At 40.0% G+C, this 23,125-nt stretch overlaps 1 protein-coding gene across 3 annotated transcripts in view; it reads right to left on the reverse strand.

The window, feature by feature from the left end:
* KCNIP1 (potassium voltage-gated channel interacting protein 1) overlaps window positions 1-23,125 on the reverse strand; it is a 203,634-nt gene that overhangs the window by 40,440 nt on the left and 140,069 nt on the right. The window contains exon 2 of one of the 3 annotated variants that reach the window (XM_030459314.1): window positions 21,484-21,575. The exons of the other annotated variants lie outside the window; for them this stretch is intronic. The gene's annotated coding sequence lies outside the window, so the exon portion shown is untranslated. The remainder of the gene's footprint in view (window positions 1-21,483; window positions 21,576-23,125) is intronic. 3 annotated transcript variants of the gene reach the window in all.

Below are 23,125 nucleotides of genomic sequence, written 5' to 3' on the forward strand. Positions count from 1 at the left end.
TGCCCTCCCCTAGCTAAATCTGGAGCCAGCCAGTAGGGTCTCTGGGTTCTGATTCTCCTTTTCTGTTTTTCCCACCTTCCTTTTGTGTTTCCATCGCTTGTGTCCTGGTTTGTGGTGGAGGGAAGCTGTCATATTGCTTCACTACCAAAAGATTTTTTTAGTTTGCATCCATGTGTTCTTGCATAATGGCACACGGAAGAGTTCAAAGCTGTTTTCTTGCTTTCAAAGTACTCCTTGCGTGGAAGCTGTCCCAAGCCTGATGTGCACCAGACTTGTGTTTTTGTTCCTGATTGAGTACTGCTGCACTATATTCTTTTTAAAACTCTAGCTATTCTGGGAGAGGTGTATAATTCAATATGTTCAACAGATTTCTTCTCAGGCATTCATGTACAGCTTCCTTCATCTTGCACTCAGGTGTTTGTCTTTCCACATTAATTGAATTTACCTCATTTGTGTTTACTTTCACAACCTCTAGTAAATGCTGCTTATTTAGCCAAGGACTATTAAAGGCTTCTCGTAAGCCTTCAAGAAGCTACCATGGAGGTTTTCTGAAACTTGCAATGTTATTTTGCAAGCAATTCAGTATCCTGTTTACATAGCTATGAATGTACAAATTCATACAGCCTGAATACTACATTTAGCAAAAACTCAATGGGTAGATGCAGAGCCACTTAGCATAGTGAGCCAGCTTCAAGTATCCAGAGACCAGGAAGAATAACTGCTTACAGGAATTGTTCTGGAGACCATTCATTGGCAGAACTGGCCTCCTCCTTGAAAGTAAAATGATAAATTTGAAGATATAGTGGAGAGAAGACCTTCTGCAGTGACAGGTAGCCAATGTCCCAAGGAAATTAGAGCCATAAAGCTGAGCTAGGATTGCAGAAAACAAAAGCTCTGAAGATGAGAGCTGTGCAACATCTGAAGCCTAGTCACACCATCTCTGTCTATAAAACAAATCTAGACAAATAATTCCCTTTCCAAGCCTTAGAAGTCCTTCCAAGGACAAATGGACATGGACAAAGTGGGAGAGGAGAAGCAGCCTTCCAGTCCAGAACTCTTCTCTGATTCACTGAACTCTGTTCTCCCCTCAGGCTGCATTAACCTACTAAGACGCCACAGAAGTGCTTATTTTCCAGGCAGACTCCTGTGGGCTCCCCTTATCATTTTTTCCAATGTGGAAAGACTTCCTGAAGTGGGATCCTTGAGGTCTTCCTCTTGTGTTAATTTCTGGTTCACAGAAGGCAATGATCCTCCACCTCCAAGAGACAACACTGATCCTCACACAGTGTGTGACACTCTACAGTTACTACAGCATTTTACCACTGAGGCAGAAGAGGATGACTTCCTACCTTCACCATGAAATACATTGACTCAAAGTATATTAAACAAGGCGCTACAAATAAGTGACTATATGTGAGACAATGTGAGGTCAAAGCATTGAAAATGTGCACAATGTTTTGAACTGCATGATAAGTAAATACTAAGATGCATCACTTTTATGGAGCACAACTTCTTTTTCCCACCCTAAAATACACATATTGCGCAGTAAATTATTCTCAAGAATGAAGAAAGAAGAAAAATACTTTCTGAAGATGTCAGAATTAGGTCATCTCAACATCGTTGGGCTGTTTATTGAATTCATATTTTTCCACTTCATCCAAAAGACACAATAGAAGGAATTCTTTAAGAAAGTATCAATTCAGAGGTCAGGATAAAAGGCAAAAAAAAAAGGGGGATGATTTCAACAATTGTTAAAATCCTTTGAACCCAGGAGAACTGAACTATGAAGCAATTTTAAGCACAGAAACATCCAGTCAGGACAAAAGTGGGTCAGGTGTTTAATGGAAAAGCACAGACTAAAGCAAAAGTTGGTTTTTTTTCCACTTCACAGCGCAGCAAACTTTGATTAACTAAGAAGCCCAAAGGTAGAGGTTTTTGAGATATAAAAATAAAATTGACATTCTGTCAGTATGAAATTGCTGTTAGTGAGAACCCTCCATATGACCCAGAGGGATTATGTTCACCACAGGGAACTCGGTGAGAATGATCGAGCCACAGAAGCCCCCCCTAAACTTTCACAAAAATCTGAGATGCTGAAGCTGTAAATAGAGCTCTTCATCTCTGGGGCAGAAGTATTTTTTACAACTGGAGTATGAATTATTGTGTTATTTGTAAGGGTTTATTATGATTATTTTTAACTCCTTTAGAAGCTTCCTGCTATACCCTTGGAGGGGCAGAGTACCAATCACTCCTGTGCAGCAAAGACCCTCTGACTTCTCAGACACAGTGAAGCAGCCCAGTACTTCAGCACTGCTGAGGGACTCTTTTACAGTTTTTGTCATGTTTAAGCTTACATAAATCTTTTCATAGCCTAATTTTAGGGAATATAGGAACCAGTGTAATTATTAACACAAGGCATCAACATCTCAGAAGTCTTGTCTCAATGAATACAACAAAGAAATGAAGTGGAAAATGTTAATGAAATACTTCTCAATAGCCCTAAACCAAATCATATACAAGTAAATTTGTGGCTGTACAAGCATCTTTAATGCCCATATAACAGGCTATTTCACTTCCCCACAGCAACATGAATCCTCACCTCCACCTAGTGATAATGGTAAAAAAACTCTGTTTAGCTTCCATTAAAAAACAAACATGGGCTCCATTGAGTATCACAGCTATTCACACAAAATCACCACTGCAGTCCATCGGCCACTAAATCTACTTCAAACTAAGCTGAAATAAATTATTCAAACTGTTTCATCTTCTCATGAGATAGAAATATAGAGTGGTCATACCTGTTTTAAGTGGGATTTAAGAGGCCAGAGAAACTCTTAAGATATTATTTGAAGGGACAATAAGTTAATCTTACATTTCACCAAAGCTGCCTCTGCCTTTGAGAAAAGAGCTATGCTTAAAAGACCCAGCTGAAGATCTGGACTTTAATAAGATAGCCTTGTTTCATATGTACACAGATAATATCCCTGAAAAAAAATTGTTGCTCAAACAACACTTGAAATGAGGGCAACCATCTTTAAATCAAAGTGAAGAAAAAACTGTGTTCACACTATGTCTGGAAGCTGAACAAGTATGCTCAGAAAAACCTGGGCCATATTTCAACATTTCGAGTTTCAGAAGAAAACCAGTGGAAGAACAATGTGAGAATTTTGTATTATTCTTAAAACAGTTTTGAGTGACCTTTTATTTTCCTGGTTTGCACAATGGGCAATTGGATGGGCCAACTTCTGCCTCAGCTTCTCTGCCTTTTAAACAAACGGAAAAGTGATCACTCAGAGCACCAGAAGCATATCAGCTGTTCTGGAACTCCCCACTGGACTGAAACTCTCAGCATGGAATAAGGTGTGAAAAATTAAGAAAAGGGCTTGGAATTCCATTTTAAAATGAGTCTGGATGAACAGAACAAAAAGGACAGCAGACTAGAAGGCCTTCAGGCTCCATCTCAAGGCCCATTGCTGACAATTGCTTGAGCCAACTGTGGGCAGGGTCCTAAAGCTGTGCAAGGAGAAGCTGGATGTTTAACCAGGGGCAGTCACACCAGCCCAGGTGTTTAACTGGCACGCTCTGCAGGTGGTGACTTTATTTCTGAGAGACTCAGCTATTTACAAATTCCCTCACTGGAGAAGACTCCTGCAAGGAACTAAACAATCCCCTTTCTCCTGAAGGCTTTTTTCCAAAGGAAGAAACCACAATGCTGATGCCTGGAGCTCCTGGATCTTCCCCAAAACACCCTATCCAGATGCCCCCCACCACTGAAATTCATCACAGCAAAAGCCAGGACTGTGACTGCAGCACAGACTCACTGCACAGACTGACGGCGCAGCTCAGGCACAGAGGTTCAGTGTTGCCTTTCGGGAAGAAAGGAGCAGAGAACATTCAGTACTGGTTCAAACACCAGCTTGCTGTTTGTGTTGCCACCATCCATTTGTATTTGTCTCATTACCATATCTGCCTTCAGCTACAACATAGTCTTTTGTGTCCTCTGATACACAAAGCAGGTTTGTTGCATTTCCATCTTTTGTCCTCCCCACTCTGAGTTTACTGACAAGAAGACATCTGGCACCTCTAGATGATGACAGATGATGGCACCTCTAGATGAGACAGACCTTATCTCTACCACAAAGTCAATCCTGCTCCTATCAGAATCATCAGATCCTCTCACCCTCACTGCTGATGTTTTCCAGCTAGGGTGTTGGGTAAACTGAAATAGCAGCTGATATAAACACAGACTGCCCTCCAGAAGAGAAATAACCTTTTGTGTTGCTACAGAAGGTGAGCAAGAATGACAGCAGTGTGCCTATGAGGGAAATCAGTTCCACTCAGCCACTGTGATACCAGACAACACTGAAAAATACATTTAGAAGGCAAAATTTTTATACTGTTTTAGAAGTTCTCTCCTATTATGTAGTAGTAGAAGTCTGGAATAGTCAAGAATAGTCAAGACTATTCTTGACCATCCTGCTCTATCTGCAGTGAGCTCATGCTCCTCCCCACCTAAGAGGTACAATCTTCTGCCCTAACCTGCCCTGCTACCTTCATCTTGACATCTTATTAGGAATTACAAACAAAGAAAGACCCTTATTTGGTTACTTTCTACATCTAAAGGAAGTGGGATGCCTAGGGAGGACTGAATATGAGAAAGGTGCAGATGTATATTTACCAGGAAAAATAGGATCCTGGTTCTGCATTATACCTGTGAAGTCTCCTGTGACAATCTCAGCCAGCTCCAAAGAAGTGAATTAGGTGATCACTATGATGAGGCTGTCAGTGGTGGCAGAGAGAAGAGACAACTTAATTATGTGCACAGCAGTGCATAATCACACACACAGCTGGAAGATTCTCAGGGTTTAAAGTCTACTAATTTAGTACCTTTCCATTCAAAAATTCTACATACTTTATGGTCCACGTTAAGCTTGCCGGAAGCAAACCAGGAATCTGCTTTTACTTTTAACTCATTTTTACATATGCATAAATTGAGTATGTAAAGAAAAAGTAATCTGTCTGTATGAGTACTATTTTCAGAAAAATGAGAGGAAAACCTCTGACACACTTCTGTTCTGGTTAGGAGTAGAAAACCATGGCAGACAGTAGCAAACAAGTTATTTCTGTTCAGGAGGTCCATGTGCTTCTGGTATTCTGTGCTCACAAACAGTTCCACAATCCTGCTAGCATACATGAGTGTGCAAAAGTGACTTGCAGGTGCTAGCTCCTCTGTAAGTATAAATGCTTTCTAAAGCTTTCTAACGATTTTATCTGCCACTCCAAAAGGCAGGAAGGTGCAACAAGTAAAAATCCCAAAGCTGGAACACAAACAGCTCCTGCTGAGTCCACAGCTGAAGCATTCACTCCCAAAATGCATGACAGAAAATAACATCACTCAAACTGCCCACTTTTAGATTAAATGTGATAACAATGCAGACCAAAGCAGAGGTGCTGACAAAGAGCTGAAGAGTCCTTTCAAGGAAGACTGTGTGTGACAAAAGAGTCAGTGTGCACTAAGTGTTAAGGTAACACAAAGGAAATACTACAGCTCTGATAACTATTTCTTTTCAGCCAGTAAGCATCTGACAGCTGGCTGGCTCTGTCAACTTTTGCAAGTACAGTCTGTATCCTTCAGCTCACAAAGGCAAACCCATACACAGAGTTGTCTTGGTTGTTATCCTGGAAGCTGCTGTTTTGGCTCAGTGTACCCACAGCCTTGAGTACACTCAGGGACAGACTTCTGAGGTCATCTGGGGACATTAGCACAATGACTTTTTTTTTTTTTCTCTTAATAGAAAGAACAGTCACAGATTAGCTGGAAAGGGGACATAAAGCAAAGGGACAAATCTGAATGTAGGCATGAGAAAGTACAAGTCAGTCCTTTCAGTCTCACCTGTGATGGTAGAAGCAGCACTGTTTATGCCTTTTGTGTCATAAAAGTGTTAGTACAGCCTGAAACACACACTCCACCTGGATCCCGACACACAGGGCTACACAGCAGCATCATTCCTGCTACTGCCTCTAAGAGTGCATCCAGCTTTTGCGAAAAACCCTGATCCAATATCCAAGAAATGCCAAACAGCCAGCAATGTATGGAAAGTGAGCAAAGGCCTGGTCTTAAAAATGCATCTTCTTAAAACAAATAAAGGAGGAACCTGAAAAGGAGTTAAGAGATTAGCGGAACAGACAGCTATATTTTCAAGATCACGTGCTATACACTGCAAAAAGGTGGGAATTGATATAAAGGTGCTGAAATCAAAATAAGACTACAAATGTCATCTGAAGATTTCAAATTCATTGTTCAAGAGAACTGTCTCCTCAGTCTGCCTTTCTCCACAGACTTTAGTGTCCCTTCCTTTCTCCATCACACTGCAGCTGTAGACACTGGGTAGCTGCTCCCATGCAATGCTCTCAAGAATGCCATAACATCAGTTGTCACTGCACAGGCAGCATCCAGACACACTGCCTGGCACAGAGTGACTCTGTACACTTCCTGCAATGTTATGTCCTTCAGGGACACGTTCCAAGATGCTCAGGGCCCAGGGGTGTGGATGTTGCTGCCCCCCTGGTTCTGCCTTGGCTCGGAGGCTGCTGCTCACACTCACAGCCCCGCAAGGTTGAGCCCATGGGAAGCAGTTGTGTGAAATGAGCCAGGGGGGTGGCTGGCAGCAAAGAAAACCCCCTGCAAAGGGCTAAGGCTTTATGATTAAATAATGATGACCAAAAATTACTGGCTGACAGAGTATTCTAGAAATTCAAGGCACAAGTCAAATTCTGGAAGAAGAGAGAAGAACCTGGTTTATCATGTGCTGTGCTGATTCTTGGTGCAAATTACTGACACTTGGTCTGGACTGGCCCACAATGAGCTGATTTTGCCTTTAATACTTCTTCAGCAGGTCGGAGATCAGTCATACCATCAGATTTCTGTACTGTGCAGTAGCAGAAGAGATGGGCATTATGTTCAATCTAAAAGAAAAGTACAAGTTTGGCTTTTCACAGTCCAGAATGAAATTTCAGTTTGATACTCCCTGCTAAATGGCCAGCTTTCGCTTTGAAGAGGAACTGTCTGCTCATCACTAAGAGACAGTAAAACTCACATTGCAGGGAAGTTGGGAAGTGCCACCTGGCCTGCCGGGGAAAAAGCACACTCCTTTCCTTCACCCCATAACAAGTTCTGGCACCTCATAAACCACAGCCTGCAGCTCTGTAGTTTTCTCCAGGAACTTGTGCTGAGCAGCTGCTACAAAAAGGTTCTCAGTGTTTTCAATTAAAAAGGTGAATGGTATGGGAAGTATTTTTGTGGGATTGTTTTTGGTTTTGTTTTTTTTTTTTTTTTTGTGAATCTTTGACTATTGTTTCAAAACCTGTTTGGGAAACAAAGAGAAGCTGGATTAGAACTATCAGAGTTCCCATTTGCTCAGTTAATGACAGGTGGTTTGGGATAGTGCTTTTAGAAAACAGTTTATTAGTTAGAATGCTCCACATGATGTTAGGAGGCACATTTCCAGTTGCACAAAGTCTTAGCTGGTTCTTCTGTTCAGTTGCCCACAGATGTTAAGGGCCAAAGGACAGAGCTGAGTACTCAAACTCAGCACAATCATCTCATTTCAGTGACAGTGACCTTCAGAAGAGCATATTCATTACTGGCAGGAAAGGTGCAGAGTTTAATGAAGTTGTTTCTGTTTCTGCCCATGCTGTTTCTGGTCTCTCTTCCTCCATTTAAAAATGTGTGGACTATAGATTTCATATGTACAACATTTTTCTATGGTAAGAGCATAGAGAGTACTGAAGGCTGACAAAAGACACAATAAATGAATTTTTCTGTTGGCACTGTCTTGCTTGCACAATTTGGTCATTTCAAGACCTTGCAAAGTTACAGCTTCTATGTAAAGCAATTACTAAACAATCTGTATTACTGCCCTATCTTCAAAATGCTGCTCATGGCTTATCACCAGGCACTTGTTAATTAATCCATAGAAGAAAAACAATCAAAACAGCAGGAAGTAGGAGAAACTGGTACATGCATGAGAATTAAATAATGCAAACAACCAGTGAACCAAAAGTTTTATAACTTTTTTCCTGAAATGAAGTACTTACTCTTAAGACTCCAAGGTTCTTTGAATCTTTGGCTACATGCTGTCATGTAATTAATATGAGGCCAGTAACCTGCCTTTTTTCCAGCTTGTCATGAGCTCTGAAGCAGAAAAGAGTAATTGTTCTGTATCTATGAGTAGTTGAAGGTAATTTTAATACCTGTGTACTTCTAGCTAACCGTGAAAAATGACCCTCAAGTTTCTATAAAAAAGCACCTGTTCAACATATATCATATTCAGGAGCATTTAGGAACACTTCAAATCAACTCTGCCTGTTAAACAGCGAGGCTATTTGCACAGACATATTTTGATTTACAGATATCAATATCTAAAATTAATTCCTCCTCTTTCTATTTAATATTTCCATGTCTCTACAGGAATTACATTGTTTATAAAACAGAAATGTAACAAGAATGAAAGTATCTTCAGCAGTCAGTTCCCTCACACTATATTTAAGCCAGGCATATTTACATTTCAGTCGGTAGTGTTTTGCTAAAACATACATGAGGCTTCAAAACAAGAGCAAGCAGATTTGTTAAAGGTAAATATTCCAAAAGAGGGCTAAACTGATTGATTACGACAGAAAAAAATCATCCAAATAAACTCAGGAAAGCATTTGGATATTCTCTTAACTATAGCCAGTAGCTAAAAATAAGCACAGTATTTCAAGCAATTAGAATTAATTGAGAAGGTAGAATGATAAACTTACTAAAATGTAAATCCTCCTTTCATCTAGAGCTTTGGGATGCAAGCAGCAGTTTAATGAAGCATACACATCTGTATTAAAGTTCTTAAAACAATCTTTAATATAGGCAAAGGATGGTTGAAGATTGTCACATTTATTTTCAGAGCTGTAATGAGAGCTACAATGCTATACTGATATATAAAATACATTTCATTTGTTTGCAGAAAGCATTGAAGTTATTTCAGCTACTATTCAGCTCCTCTGACACTCAAACACAGCACATGCATGTAGAGATTAAAGTATAATGCTCTGCAGCAAATGGCTTTCAGAATAAAACATTTTTCTATTTCTTTACATCCTACCTTCATAATTGCCTTCTAGGAGACCCAGATACTCTAGAGCCTTCACGAATCCAACAATTATCACCAGTACAACAATCATTTCAAGTCCCTCCAAGTTCATCTTGAAAAATTATTAATGTAAAAGCATCTTTTCTTAGGGATCTTACTGACTTCAGAAATAGACTTCAATTAAAAAGCCCTGCTAGTCCAAGACATGCCACACAACCAGAGAAACACAATGCTAGAGAAGCCCAGCATATTCCCACCATAAAACATTTCCATTGACATCAAGGTGAATAGAGGAATGTAAGGAAGTCAAATCTTACCATGTCTGCATCACTTGCCTGCATGGATACAGATGTTTCAGTCTCTAAGGCAACAGAATATACAGTAACCACACTGTTAGCATTTCCTCCCAGCCACTGCCAAAAGTCACGAAATCTGTCTGATATCATCAGATCTGATGTTCCTTTTTCACACTGAATTACAGTTTTAGAGACATCCCATAGTTTAAGAACACAGAGGATGAAGTCATCATTTGCTTGATACTAAACTGAACTTCAGAAAAATCAAAGCAAAATCATTTAATTTAGAAAATTGCTGTAAATCCCTCCTGAGTGAAATACAGTTACAGAAGGTTTGCAACATATTCGAGTGTTTTATTTACCCACACCACACAATTTACATGAAATGCAGGCATATAGTAAAATATTAAATTTGGCAAGAAGAGATTTTTTAAAGGGAAATCTGTTTTAAAATTTGAGGGATACATAAAAAAATAAAAGTTTTTCCCTTTTGCTGCCCAGCCCTGGGGGGCTTTGTGCAGGTGGTGGAACTGCCCTTGGTGTAGGTCAGCTGCTGTCCCAGATGAGCAAAGGCAAGGAATGGCATCTAGGACACACTATGCCCATAGCCAGAATTGCATGGAACTTTCTCTTCTGCTTCAGGAAGCACTTTTCCAAGCACTCAGAAAAACAAATTGTTTTGAAGTCCTTGACCTCACAGTGAGGAACAGATTCTCTAAGGAAATCTCATCTGAGTGCCTTAATAGAAGAGATCTGCAAGCACTTGCCCAGCCTTCCTCCTTGCCTTCACTCAGCTCCCAATATTTGCAGCAATGTTTCAGGCAGGGAGAGAACTGAATAAAACAGAAGATCCTTTAGAAAATCTGGCCACTTGCTCGAGTAACTCTGGTTATTTGGCCTGTGATGGTAGCCACTTCTGTGCACAAGGTTGCACACTTGAACACTTTTTCCAAACAAAACCCATTTTGGGATAATCTGATTTTACAAAAAAGATATATAACTAAAAAAAAAAAATTCTAAACTTACAAATATTGTTTAATATTAGGTTACATTAATAATACTAAACTGAAAGACTGAAACTTGACTGTTTTCACTTACTGTTTTTTAGCTATTTGTGTAAGTCTACTGATGTTTTATGTAAACATCCTGGGATATTCACTTAAGTGATATTATTGAAGGCCTGAGTGCCATGGTCCTCTATGTGCATGCCAGCTTTACCGCCCTGGACCCCAAAAAGGACCCCATAGTGCCATATAGAGCAGAATCCAACCCCCCCCTCTTTTGAAAGCAGGTAAACAGTGATTATTTCAATGTATTAATATTTTAGAAGTATTCCTTTATTATCAATACAAGGAATGTCTTTTTTTTTCAGCCAAAAATCAGTTTTTAAACCTCTGAGTACTTCCCAGCTGTTTTCTGGCCAGCCCAAGCCACCAGCATTTGTGCCTTAGGGAAGAGAAATAGAACCTACTTGTATATATACTCCAAACAAAACTTATTTAGCTTGTGTCAGCTGAGAGAAAAAAGCTACAGGCTGCCCATTTCCTCCTATTTATTTCCTTGTGGCAGTATCTCATACTTCTAACAAATTCTCAATATACTTTTTAAATGCTTTAAATACTTTTTCAATTGCTCTTTTTTGAGTCTCAGCAAATGACAGCGAAGGAAAACACTCCTATCAACTGATAAAGGCAGGAGAGTGTTTTGGGGGAAAATTAGTCAATTACTGCTGATTGCAGTGGCTGATTACCCATTCACCTTGCTGCAGTGAAGCAATGGGCACTGCACCCTTTGTTCCTCCTCTCTGTTCAGCGAGGAAGGTTGAGTGCCAGGGCACCCAGGTAGTAACACCATACAGGAGAGACACAGAGCACAAGGAAATCAAACTCTGTTCTTCCCTACAGTGTGAACACAGAATCCAGCATTCCTGGGAGTTCATACTGAATATATATGGATATAGATACTACCTATGGATACTATATATATATATATATGTATGGATACTACCACCCTAAGTACTTGCTTAATTAGCATCTGCTTTGCAGTTGGTTTTCACAGCATGAGATAAAAATTAAGGTACATCACAGATAGAACAAAAAGTAGAAAGAAAGAGGAATAGGTGATGAGTGAAAGGGGAAGTAAAGCAAAACTACAGATAGCTCTTCTGTAGGCACTCTGGAGGAACTTCACATTCAGTGCTCTGGTTATGGATGAAGTTTGAACTGGTGCAGAAGTGGGCATCCAGCTGGGGTGTGAGAGGCCAGGTGCTGGGTGCAAAGCTGCCGACCACATGGATAAACATCTTGTGTCAGTGTATTCACCACACTTGTGAGAAACATCATCCTTCCATTCCCAGTAAACAAGGCGTGATCTCTAGGCTAACTCACACATGCACCAAAGAGCAGGAGTCAGAAAAGTTACCAGGAGAGCACAAGCCAGTATCTATTTTCCTTGACAGATCCCCTTAAGGATGTGTCTTAGATTTGATCCTACTCAATCATAGTCCAAATACATATCCCACCCCTACACAAACCTCTTCCTTTCCTATTGTTTTTTTGTTTGTTTGTTTAAATGTTGGAAAGGTCCAAAAAGCAGATGACCCATTCAGCATCAGAGCTGCTCTGTGACTCCCTGCAGAAAGCCTCTCAGGAATCCACTCAGGGATAGAAGCAGCACAAGCAGAGCTGCAGACCTGCCCTCTACTCCCTGGCCCTTCACACAAAGTAAAGAAGGGAGCAGTGTCAGCTGCAGTGTTGAGACTGTTTTTAAAGGCTGTGTATTACACAATTACACTGCTAATTCTAGACAGGAATTCCCAAGCTAGTCCATATGCTGCTGCTCCTCAGGTTTTATTTTGCTTCACTTCTCCAGACAGTAACCAGTCTCTCAGCTCAGTCTTGTTGCAGCAGATGCTGGCTGATCCATCATTTTATTAATAGCATGATTACAGCATAAATATTTCATTTCATGGTGTGTAGGAGGCTTCATTATGTCTCAGTACCTTTGTATGCCTCTCTTTTTAAAATACAGCTCTGTTAAATTTATGGCAAATGTGTCAGTTCCAGCTCTTTCAATATTGCCTTTAATGCTCTCAGTATTTTCACAAATGCTAATAATTTTAAGTTCCACGCCAATTTATTTAGTGAAAAAAATCCATATCCAATTATATAATTTCATTTCTAATAGGGCCAACAAAAAATGATGCAGAAAGAATTCAATGCAAAGGCAAATTAAGTTTTTAAAAAGAAAGTTGTCATTTTAATACTTAATGCAATGCATAATGAAACAATATGGTAACTATTGGCTAGGTGACCAGGGCAAGATTTTTACATTTCAGTGTTTTACAGATAAGCTTTGTCACACTCTTGTGATTTTTAAAGCATCCTAGTCATAACCTTAGAATAAAGATTGTTGGGTTTTTTTCAGCTTACTGACCCTTTTCTTAACATAGACACTAACAATGGTGTTCAGTGATTTCACTCACCCAAGAACACTGGCAATGTGAACACTGAGCTGCACTTTTACCACAAGCACTGTGTGACGTTTCTGTTTGCTACTCCATCCCAGAAAAGAAAGTGCAAAACACTTGCAAAGTACATTTTAACTTTCCCAGCCCCTAGGGTCTACCAGAAGCTCACTCTGTAAATCTTTATTTATACATTTCTGATGTAGAAACAATATGGAGGTTTTTCTTGGGTTAAATAAATGATAAAATATTACATTAGGAGAGCTCAGGTAGAGATTTAATTTCCAGAAGATTACTGATGAGAAACCACATCTTGATTATGGTTTAATCCCCTTGATTATTATTTAATCCCAAAGTAAATTAGTATCTGTTCTAAACCTGGAGTTACAGCATGTTACATTTTTTTTAAACCGACTTTGAAACAAAAGCTGATGGTTCTGTATGCACACACGTTGAGTGCCTGGACCCACATCACACGTTTACAAAGCTGGCTGTGAGCGGGGCAGCAGCACCAAGAGCTGCTGTGGAATGTGAGGAATCTGTCCTGGCAAAGACAGTAGCAGTAAATGAGGCTCCCAAATTTTTCTTCAGTATCCTCCCAACTATACGAAGCTGTCCTGCTCTCATGGATTTAGCAAGGAGGACAGGGAACAGTAGGCATGTTAAGTAGCTGAACCTCTCACATAAAAACAAATTAAAATATGTAAGGGTGTCATCAACATCTCCTTCTGTAGAAGCCAGATGAAGCATGGAACTAGGGTTAAAACAGACAGCCCCCCCCCCGCATGGTTGTCAGGGATTTGTGCTGTTTTAAGAACACTCCTTACAGACTCTCATTTCCTTCCTGAAGCTTTTGGCAAATTGGCTGCACCACAGTGAAAGGGCTTTAGAAAAAGTGTTCACTTCCCCAACTGAATGAAGAGTGCCGCAGGTACCAAACACTGCAAATACCAAAACTACCTTTTTTTTCTCTGCTGTAAAAAGGAGACAGAAGCCTCTGATGGTATGAAACAAAGAAACAAACCCATACGGTGCATAGCAGAAGAAAAATAAAACAAATTCTCAGGCTCTGGGTGCAATTTTGGTTTGAAGCATATTTTTCTGATCAATCATCACAGCAGGAAACCAGGGTTAGTGAAAGAACTTGCCACCATCTGAGCAGGCAGACACCTGTTTGGGATGAGCAAAACCATGTCTAATATTCAGTGCACAAAACTCTCTGTCTCTATGTCTCAATAACTGGCAAGGATCAAATGTATTACTGTTAGCTAAATGTGTGCAAAAACTGTAAGAATGATTCCCCTCACCTCTTCACTGAAAGAATTGGGCTGGGAAAAGAAGAAAGAATGCAACTCTTGTGGGTTTTTTTATATACCATTTTTTTTTCTGCTTTTAAAAACGTTCAGCAGTGATTTTTATAAATCATACAAAAAAATTTCCTAGAGAAGGTCACAGAACCAGAAGTCTGGTCAAACACAGAGGCACCACTAGATTGAACCTACCCTGCCTCAGCAAGTTGTATATGATACCCAAGGAAGGGAAACATTTACTCTTTTTCATATTTTATTTCCATTTTATGATCAAAATACAGGAAAAATTTTCAACGTGCTTTGCTGAAGAAAAAAAACCCCTAGTCTTAACTCAACATACAGATTTGCCAAAATGATGAAGGTATATTTTTATATTTTTTTAAAATATCTTATTTCTAATTTAATCATGTGGAGCTCTCACTTGTCTGATCTTATTTTAGAAAATGAACAGCCCCGTGGTTAAATCCCAAGGCTGCCTTGCAGCTGGAACATGCAGCAGTCTGTATGACCTTATCATCTGCTGAAAGCTGCCAGGACACTGCCACATTGTCATCCACGTATGACTTACAGCCAGGCCATGATGCCTGAACTTCAGTTTTCACCATTAATTTTTAAAACATCACAGCAACATTAGTAGGCCAGTTGCCTTCTTTTCTGAATTATAATAAGAAAAAATTCTACTCAACATATTCAAAAGGGCAAATTATACTTGAAGACAAACTTTCTTGCACACTCTCCAACCTTAAGTATCTATTTCCAGCAACAGATGTCCTAGAAGCTAAAGGAGCTGCTACCTATTACTTAAAGATGCAAGTTCATTCTGGTCAATGGTCATGCTTACCTTTTTTTCTCAGCCATTTCTTACCAGCTCAGTGCAGATGCTGTTCTGACATTCCGATGGATGCAGGCATTGGAGAGGTTGGCAGCAAACAGGACCCTGTGGGCCAGGCTGCAGTACAACACTTTATCCTTCTCATCCCTTACTACAGCTAAGCAATGCACATGGTAGTATGGCAGGAAGTATTTCCTCCCCCTCACCACCATCCCTGCTGGGCACATCCTGGAGGCATAAGGGTCAAGATGTTCACTTGGCTGTCCAGTTACATTCTAACATCTACTCCCTTCCTGGGACTGATATCTACACAAGGTACAGGCTTGTACTCGAACTCACCTCAACCAAAGAGTTGATAAGAATCAAGGTCATGTCTATGATTTCAAAAGTAATAGAACTAGAGCAAAGGTTCTTACGTGGGCTAAAACGGAAGCATAAACGCAATATTGTGAGACACATAGGGTTTCAAAGAAACAGATATCCGAAAATATTAATATTGTTTTACAGGAAATTCTCTGCTTCCTTTAGATTCATATCTGGTTCTCTTTAAAGCATTTAGAAAGCTTTGGTCCTTGAGAAACCCTTTGATAAACCTCCTTTCCATTATACTTCATTGATTCATTTAGTATACACAGTTGCTGATGTCAAAGGGCAGAACTGAGTTATCCACCACAATGGTGGTGAAATGAGCTGTGAAAGCAGTCTGCTATGGCCCAGTCAGCTATTTACCTTCATAATTTAAAATAAATATTCAAACTCTGTACTCAACCCTAGTATTCAATCAATAGCTTGAAATCAAACATAACTGCAGCATTCTCCTACCCTGTCTTACGTGTGCATTTATTTCTCTTACAGCATTTTCTAATGGAATTGCTTAGTAGAAAACCACTTCAAAGTTCCTTTCTCTTTTTAGAAATTAGAGCGGTAAATGGCGCTATGCAGGAGGTCTTGATATTTGCTCTCTGCAGTTAAGCAGGGCACAGAGATTCACATGCACTTAAATCAGTCTATGCTTAAGGAGAAAAAAATTAAATGGCTTGTATTTTGAGGTTAAGTCAAGCATTTTGCTTGGGGCAGACTATATTTATTTTCACTCTCAAACATTTTCCCAACATCAAAATACTGAATTTTTTGAGAGCAAAGCTTTGGTGATTCAAACACTTGTAACAGTTGGAGTGGCATGAGTGAATGAGTAACTATCCTGTTATTTTCCACTTTTAGAGGAAATGTTATTATGGCTGAACTAGAAAGCAGATGGGCAGCAGTTTCATAGTTTTCAAACATCACAGATAGATATCTGCTTGTTGTAACGATGTTACCATTGCTTAGGCATACTGGAGACGGTGGCATGAAAACCATTTTTGACACTATGTTCCACCTTTTTAGTAATGATAATTTCAGAAAAGAAAGATTAAAAGGGGTGCTGAATGAGAGTTGAAACACAGAAACCATCTCGAGGAATGAAATACTGAAACCTAAGCTAGCAGGATTGATACATCTAATAAAATCAGAGACTACTGGATGTATTATTACTGAAAGTGACTTTCTCCATCCTAAACATGGGCACTACCTCAGGCTGTGCGGCCTTCTTATTGTGCCTGAACACCGTGAGAGATGTGGCACAGAAGACTACATATGATGCCATGAACTAAATATATGCTATGCCAACATTAGAAGTCTTTTTGTCCTAAGAAATTTTTGCTGTAAGACAAGTCCTCTTATGAAGAGGACTAAATTTCTGTAAAATCTAAACTGTATTCAAGAAGGCCACAGATATTTCCAGTTTTACATTGGCAGAAACACTAGAAAAAGTGCTTCATAACAGAAGAGATTCAACTCTGAGTTTGGCAAGAAATGACCTGTGGCCATGCTAATGATGTGGCACTTAATATACCTCTGTGCACTAATCAGATCGCCTGTGCGATCTCCAATGTGTAAATGACTACTAAACATTCAACTTCCACCTCAGGGAAGAAAATATTTGCAGACCAGATGATAAAATGGAGTTCTAATATAAACCCTCAATTTTGAGAAAAAAGTAACTAATAGAAATCTTAAGAGAACCATGTGGTTGGCTTCAGAAATAAGTGGGTTATCCAGACACCATGATGATGTACAGAAAAAGAAGAAAAACAGGGAAATCTGTTTCATCAGAATTTCTTTTTGACACAGGAGAGACATTTTTCTGGAAAAAGGAACACTAATAAAACATTGCAAGAAAAAAATAATCTCTAGAAAGCAATCAAAAAAGCCCTGCTTTTCTCCTCCACAAGCTGTTTCATAATAAATGTAAGCCACTTAACTCCGAAGGCATTAACAATATCTCCTTCAGGGGGAAAAATATCTCCTTCATTTGGTTCCAGATAACAGTTTTGTTTCAGGGAAGATAAGCTGTTTTTCAGCTACAGAGTTGCAGCAGAAATCCACGAGCATCCTGTGATTCCCATGAGTTTTCACTCAAGGCAGTTGCCTTATATTTCAACTTAAGATTAAGGACTAGAAGAGCTTCCACTGCAGCATTACTGCTCACCCAGTGCCCACAGGAATGGCATCAGTAGGATTTGTCACCCAGGAAAGCCTCAGGGAATTGGCTGGCATTTCAAGGACCAGACTGGCTGAGCCTGCTTAGAGGAGATTTAACACACTGTTTTCAGTATGTTGAAAATGACCATGTCTGCAAAAATATAAATCTACAGGAGGAAAAGCATGAAATCCTGACTCCATGGCTAAAGCTGAGCAAAATGTTTTATCAATTAAACACAGGAGCCATATTTCTCTTCATTCAAGGTTATAGAAATTGTTCTACATTAAAATGAGCACATCAGTTCCTTAGCCCATGGGTATCCGGAGATCTATAGCAAAAGAAAAAAATACAGTAAACAACTCTGTATTAACTGCCATTGCTGCTTTATCTTGGCTAGTGAGTACCATTGAGTTCCAGCCAGGTTTGAAGACTTTTATATATAACAGTATACTTCTAAGCTTAAAACCTTTATTTTATTCCCAACTGTATCAGCAGTTTCTTTTTTAAAATTGCCTAGCAAGCTCAACTAATCATTAAGAGTACCTTTTAGGTCACATCACACTCCCAGAATATCTTACTTTGTGCTCTGTCTAATCAAGTAGGCAAGACTAAAACTGAAGGTGCCCCCTGCACAGTTGCTTTGTTAATCCGAGGGCTCAAACCAACCACATTTAAGAATATGTTTTTTAATGTGTTGCAGCTCTGCAACCCATTCCTGCAAGAATAGGAAAAAGACTTTAAAACCAAGCAGAATTCTCTTTATAAGTTAAACACAGCTTTTATAAATTTGGATTAGTTATTAAACATAAGAAATAACCATATTCTTTTTTGATACCAAAATTGCAAGTATCTCAAAAGAAGAAAATCTTCTCTACCCCTTCTGTCTGCTATATTTCCTATTGCTTTTCCTCTGGTGGTATGACAATAACCTGCCCAATCCACAGCCTCTCCTTCCTACATGTAGCCAAGAGCAATAGGTTCTCCTTCTCTACTAAAACAATGACACCAAGGATTTTGGCATCAGCAGAGAGGTATAAATCATGAAGCAAATGCTGCCACGATAGATTTTGGAGTGCAATACTGCAATCAATCCTCAGCACACAGCCCATGGCTGAGATGGAGTAGATGCTTCCCAAAACAATTCTCTTTTCCACATGCTTCCCAACTTCCTTGTTTTGCAGCCTTCCACAGTCTAACCCAGCAGTGTAGCTTTCCATGGACACCACACACAAGTTTTTTCTGAAGACAGCTGCCAATTTCTGTCTTCTGTGATTTAGGATCCATTTGGTTTTAAGGCAGCGTATTTTAATCTCTGTGTCAACATTAGTTACAAAGGAATACTACTTGTTACGTTAGGCTTATAGAAGAGGTGTATTGTTTTAAAGTAAATTCCAAAGCCTGACAAAATCTACCATAGTGCTCAGTTCTGAGATACACTGGGGAGAACAAGGGCTTTACATGAACAGCATTATCAAAAGCATTCATTTTTAACTAATCTCCTAAAGACCTGGTCATTCTTTCCAGCCAAAGTAAGGACTAGAACCTGAATAATTATTTTGAATTCAGGGATGTGCAGAAGTTTTTCTGGTTTTTTTCGGGTTTTTTTTTTGTTGGTTGGTTGTTTTGTTGGGGTTTTTTTCTGTAGATTTCTTTAAATCTGAGCTTCTTTTCAAAATGCTGCTCATAACTTGGACAACATCACGTCATTTTTTAAGGCTTTTTCTTTTTCATTTTTCAGCATTATTATTCATATCTAATAGTTCCTTATCCCCCTTAAAAGCCCTTGAAAAACACATTTATGCATTTCAAACTGAAATTCTGAAATACAAATCTGCTTTCTATTGCAGTGAGACCTGACAGGTGGTATTTTCCCATCCAACAATGTTCCCTCTTCAATTAATAGTTTCAGAGTTCCTTAAAATAATAGACGTACTCCACAGCCTTGTTACACTACAGCACAGTTATTCCACCAATAATATGAAATGTGCCTTGTTCAACACATTGCTTTTTGCATCTGGGGGCAATGAATAAATTGTTTTAGGATTGTGGAGACTGCTGCTTGTGCAGAACCCCCAAGCCAAGGTTAATTCAGGCACCAAGTAATACAGAGGGGGGGATACAGCTGGGTACATAACGTATGAGCTCAGTACTTTGTGTACAAAGAGACACAGAAGTATCACATGTCATGACAGTCACACATGCAGTAGAGGCTGACCAGCTGCCAGAGAGAGAAAAGTTCTGCTCATTCAGCTTTTGTAAACCAAACTGATTTTGAAAGCCAAAATTAGAAAGTTGGAATCAAAACGCTTCAAAAGCCTCAAGCTTCAAGTGTAAGATTTCTGCAGGGAATGAGGGCAGGATGCAAGCCCTGGTAACACTGGTAGTCAGAGGGAGTTCCCAGAGGGTATGAATACACATTGAGGATGTCTTGCTTGGTGTGTCCACAGAGAGAGGTGAGCAGGACCAAAACCACTGTGATCTTTCAAAAATAAAAATAGAGTAGCTGCTACAAAACTGTAGGTCTGAGGTAGAACTCCAGTATATGTAGACCTACTAACACATTTTGCTGCCAGCTCAAATCTCATCTTCACTCCAGAAGTGAGGCAGTCACTAGCATAGGAAAATACTCCCTTGCTAGTTCATCCTTCATGGAAGCGATCCTGTGAAGAACATATGTTCCCTTTTCCAATTCATAAAAAAAAAACCAAAACATCCTAACATCCATCAACAGAGTTGGAAAGGAAAGGAAAAAAGCCAAGCATTAAAAAATTTCTTAGCATTAATATGTAATTGTGCTGTCTGATCTAAATACTAATTGAAATAAGAAAATGAATAAAATCTAGAATGGTGCAGAGCTATTGGTGACTCTGAGGACAGTGAGCAGCTTTCACAGTGTCTAGATGGAACATGAAAACAATGTATTTGGAAAATAAAAAATGTTAAGCTTCACAAATTACAGCAAGAGAAAATGCCCATGTGCCATTTTTACTATACTGATGCTCACTATCTGTCCTGCAATTAAGCATTATAATAGCACTGATCTGAACAGATACCACAGCACAAGCATGCAATAATATTGCTAAAAGGCTTTGTTACCCATGCGTGAATGGGAATCAGAGATTAAGAGAACAGAATCATTCACACTGTGGGCTTCTAAAGAAGCCACAGTTTGCTTTACAGAGACACCACTTCAAAAGAAAGTCAGTGCCAGAATGTGACAAGAGGGAAATTTAACTGTCCCTGAAGATAACAGGAGAAGAAAAGAGAGGAAGAAGAATTCAAAGTCGACAATTTTTAACTCTGTCACAATAAACATGACACCATTTGAATGGAATGTGCTCATTCCAGTGCAAGGAGCCGTGCGAGGTTTAGAGGCTTCTTACAGCCTGCAGGAGTTGTCACAGAACAACGGTTAGGTAGGAAGCAAAGCACGCCAGTCCAATAGCAGTATGTTACTGGCTCAGAGCAAGATCCTATTTCCAGGTTCTTAATAAAAGATAACCAGTTCTGAATAATCTTCAAAGCAAGCTTTTCACTGTGACACCTGTTAACTTGGCTCTATTCAAGAAGAAGCACTGAAATTTTTTTATCTGGAAATCTATCAGAACTAGAGAACTCATGCAAATGATAAATGAGAAAAAAATTACTATGAAAAACATGCATTAGCCTTTAGCATATCATTAATGTGAATATTTCATATTATCTCCACCCAATCTTGGTTTAAGGATGAACTGGAAAAGCAGTAGCCTGCATAATAATTCTCAATAACTAATATTTATTCTGTGGCATTCACAATTGACAGAAAGTTCATCTTGTGTCAGCACAGCCATCTATCTGCATATATATTTGCAGATATCTGCAATTATGCTATCCATTCCATCTTCATCTGTAAAGTATTAGAGTTCAGAAATAAAGACTATTTTTTACCTTGTTAACAAGCTGGGACAGCTTGAAGAAAGCTTACTTTATTCACTTACATTCCCAGACTGCACGGTTCAAAGAGACCAAGCCAGACTTACCTGCAAGAAAACAATATAAATTGTTATTTCATACGTAACAAATATCTGTCACTGAGAACACACATAAAAAATAATGTACCCCTGAAAAATTTTCTGCAGTTTTCGTTACAGAATGAGATTCTGGTGAAAAGATTGAGATAGACATTTTTCCATTTGCTGAATCACAGACAATTCATTGATGGTGGTTTAATAAGCATCACAAGAAAAACCTCTCCTCTGGTGGGTGGCAGGCTGCCATTTCCAACTCGGAGTGCTCCATGAAGTATATCCCATCCTGAGATTCATCCATTTCTAAATCCAGGGACTGCCCAATGCACCAATATGATCCAAGACACCAAAACCCAGAGTGCTTTGTTATGAGTCCCCAGCTGGTAAACTCAGCTGTGCCATGCACAGGGTCACCTCAACCCCTCACACAACAACCTAAGCTCTGACAGCCTATTTATTTTTCACAGACTGAAAGGGGGAGACTTCCCTATCCTGCCAGTACACAGGGTACTATCCAGAGTGTGTGTGTCTACCTCTGACATGTCTTTTCTCCTAACTCTTCCTCCTCCTCTTACCAAACACCACCATGCTCACTATCCTGAAGTGCCACACATGTACATGTTTGTTTTTTTTTTAACACCTCCAGGGGAGGTGACTCCACCACTTCCCTGGGCAGCCTGTTCCAATGCTTCACCAACCCTCTCAGTAAAGAAACTGTTCCTAATGTCCAATCTAAACCTCCTCTGGTGCAACTTGAGGCCATTTCCTCTTGTTCTATCACTTGTTACTTGGGACAAGAAACCAACAAACACCTCACTACAACGTCCTTCCAAGTAACTGTAGGCAGTGAGGTGTCCCCATCAGTCTCCTCTTGTCCAGACTAAACCCCTCCAGTTCCCTCAGCAGTTCCTCGTAAGACTTGCACTCCAAGGGTGCCTCTCTGCCAGGTTACCTATGGGCAGACAAGCCTCTCAGGCATTTTAACACTTCTGGAGGACCCAGCCCCAGTATGCAGCTGGGAGAGAAAATCCAACATAAACCTGAGAAGGATCTTATCCCCACCTGGTGGCACTGGTACTATTGACAAGAAGCCAAAGCAGCAAGGCAGCTGTCAGCCCTGCCTTGGAAATACAGTTTTCTACAAATTGCATTTGACTCTCAATGTGACAGAAACACCCAGATGGGTTTTTGTCACAGCAGCTACAGCTGAAACATCAGAGGCTCCCAGCGTCCAAGGGAAGGGCTAAAGGACTGCGGGAATGTCTCTGAAACAGAAAAGTTCCGTTGCAGCTGTCCCTGTGTCCCCTACCCCTTTCCAGACAGCTGGAATTGTCCCTGTGCCAACTATCCCTTCGCAGGCAGCTGGCGCTGTCCCGGTGTCCGGTTTCCCCCCAGGCCGCTCTCCCAGTGCCGGGGAGCTGGCAGGGTGCTGCTGCCCTCTGCTGTCACCCTGTCACACAGGCAGGGACCCGCGCTCCAGCCCGGAGGATAAGAAGGGGCTATTACAGGAGAAAAATGGTGGTTAAATACACAAAGTGCTCTACAAGCAATTGTCCTCCTTT

The sequence above is a fragment of the Calypte anna genome, chromosome 13 (genome assembly GCF_003957555.1).
Source record: "Calypte anna isolate BGI_N300 chromosome 13, bCalAnn1_v1.p, whole genome shotgun sequence".
Lineage (NCBI taxonomy): Eukaryota > Metazoa > Chordata > Aves > Apodiformes > Trochilidae > Calypte > Calypte anna.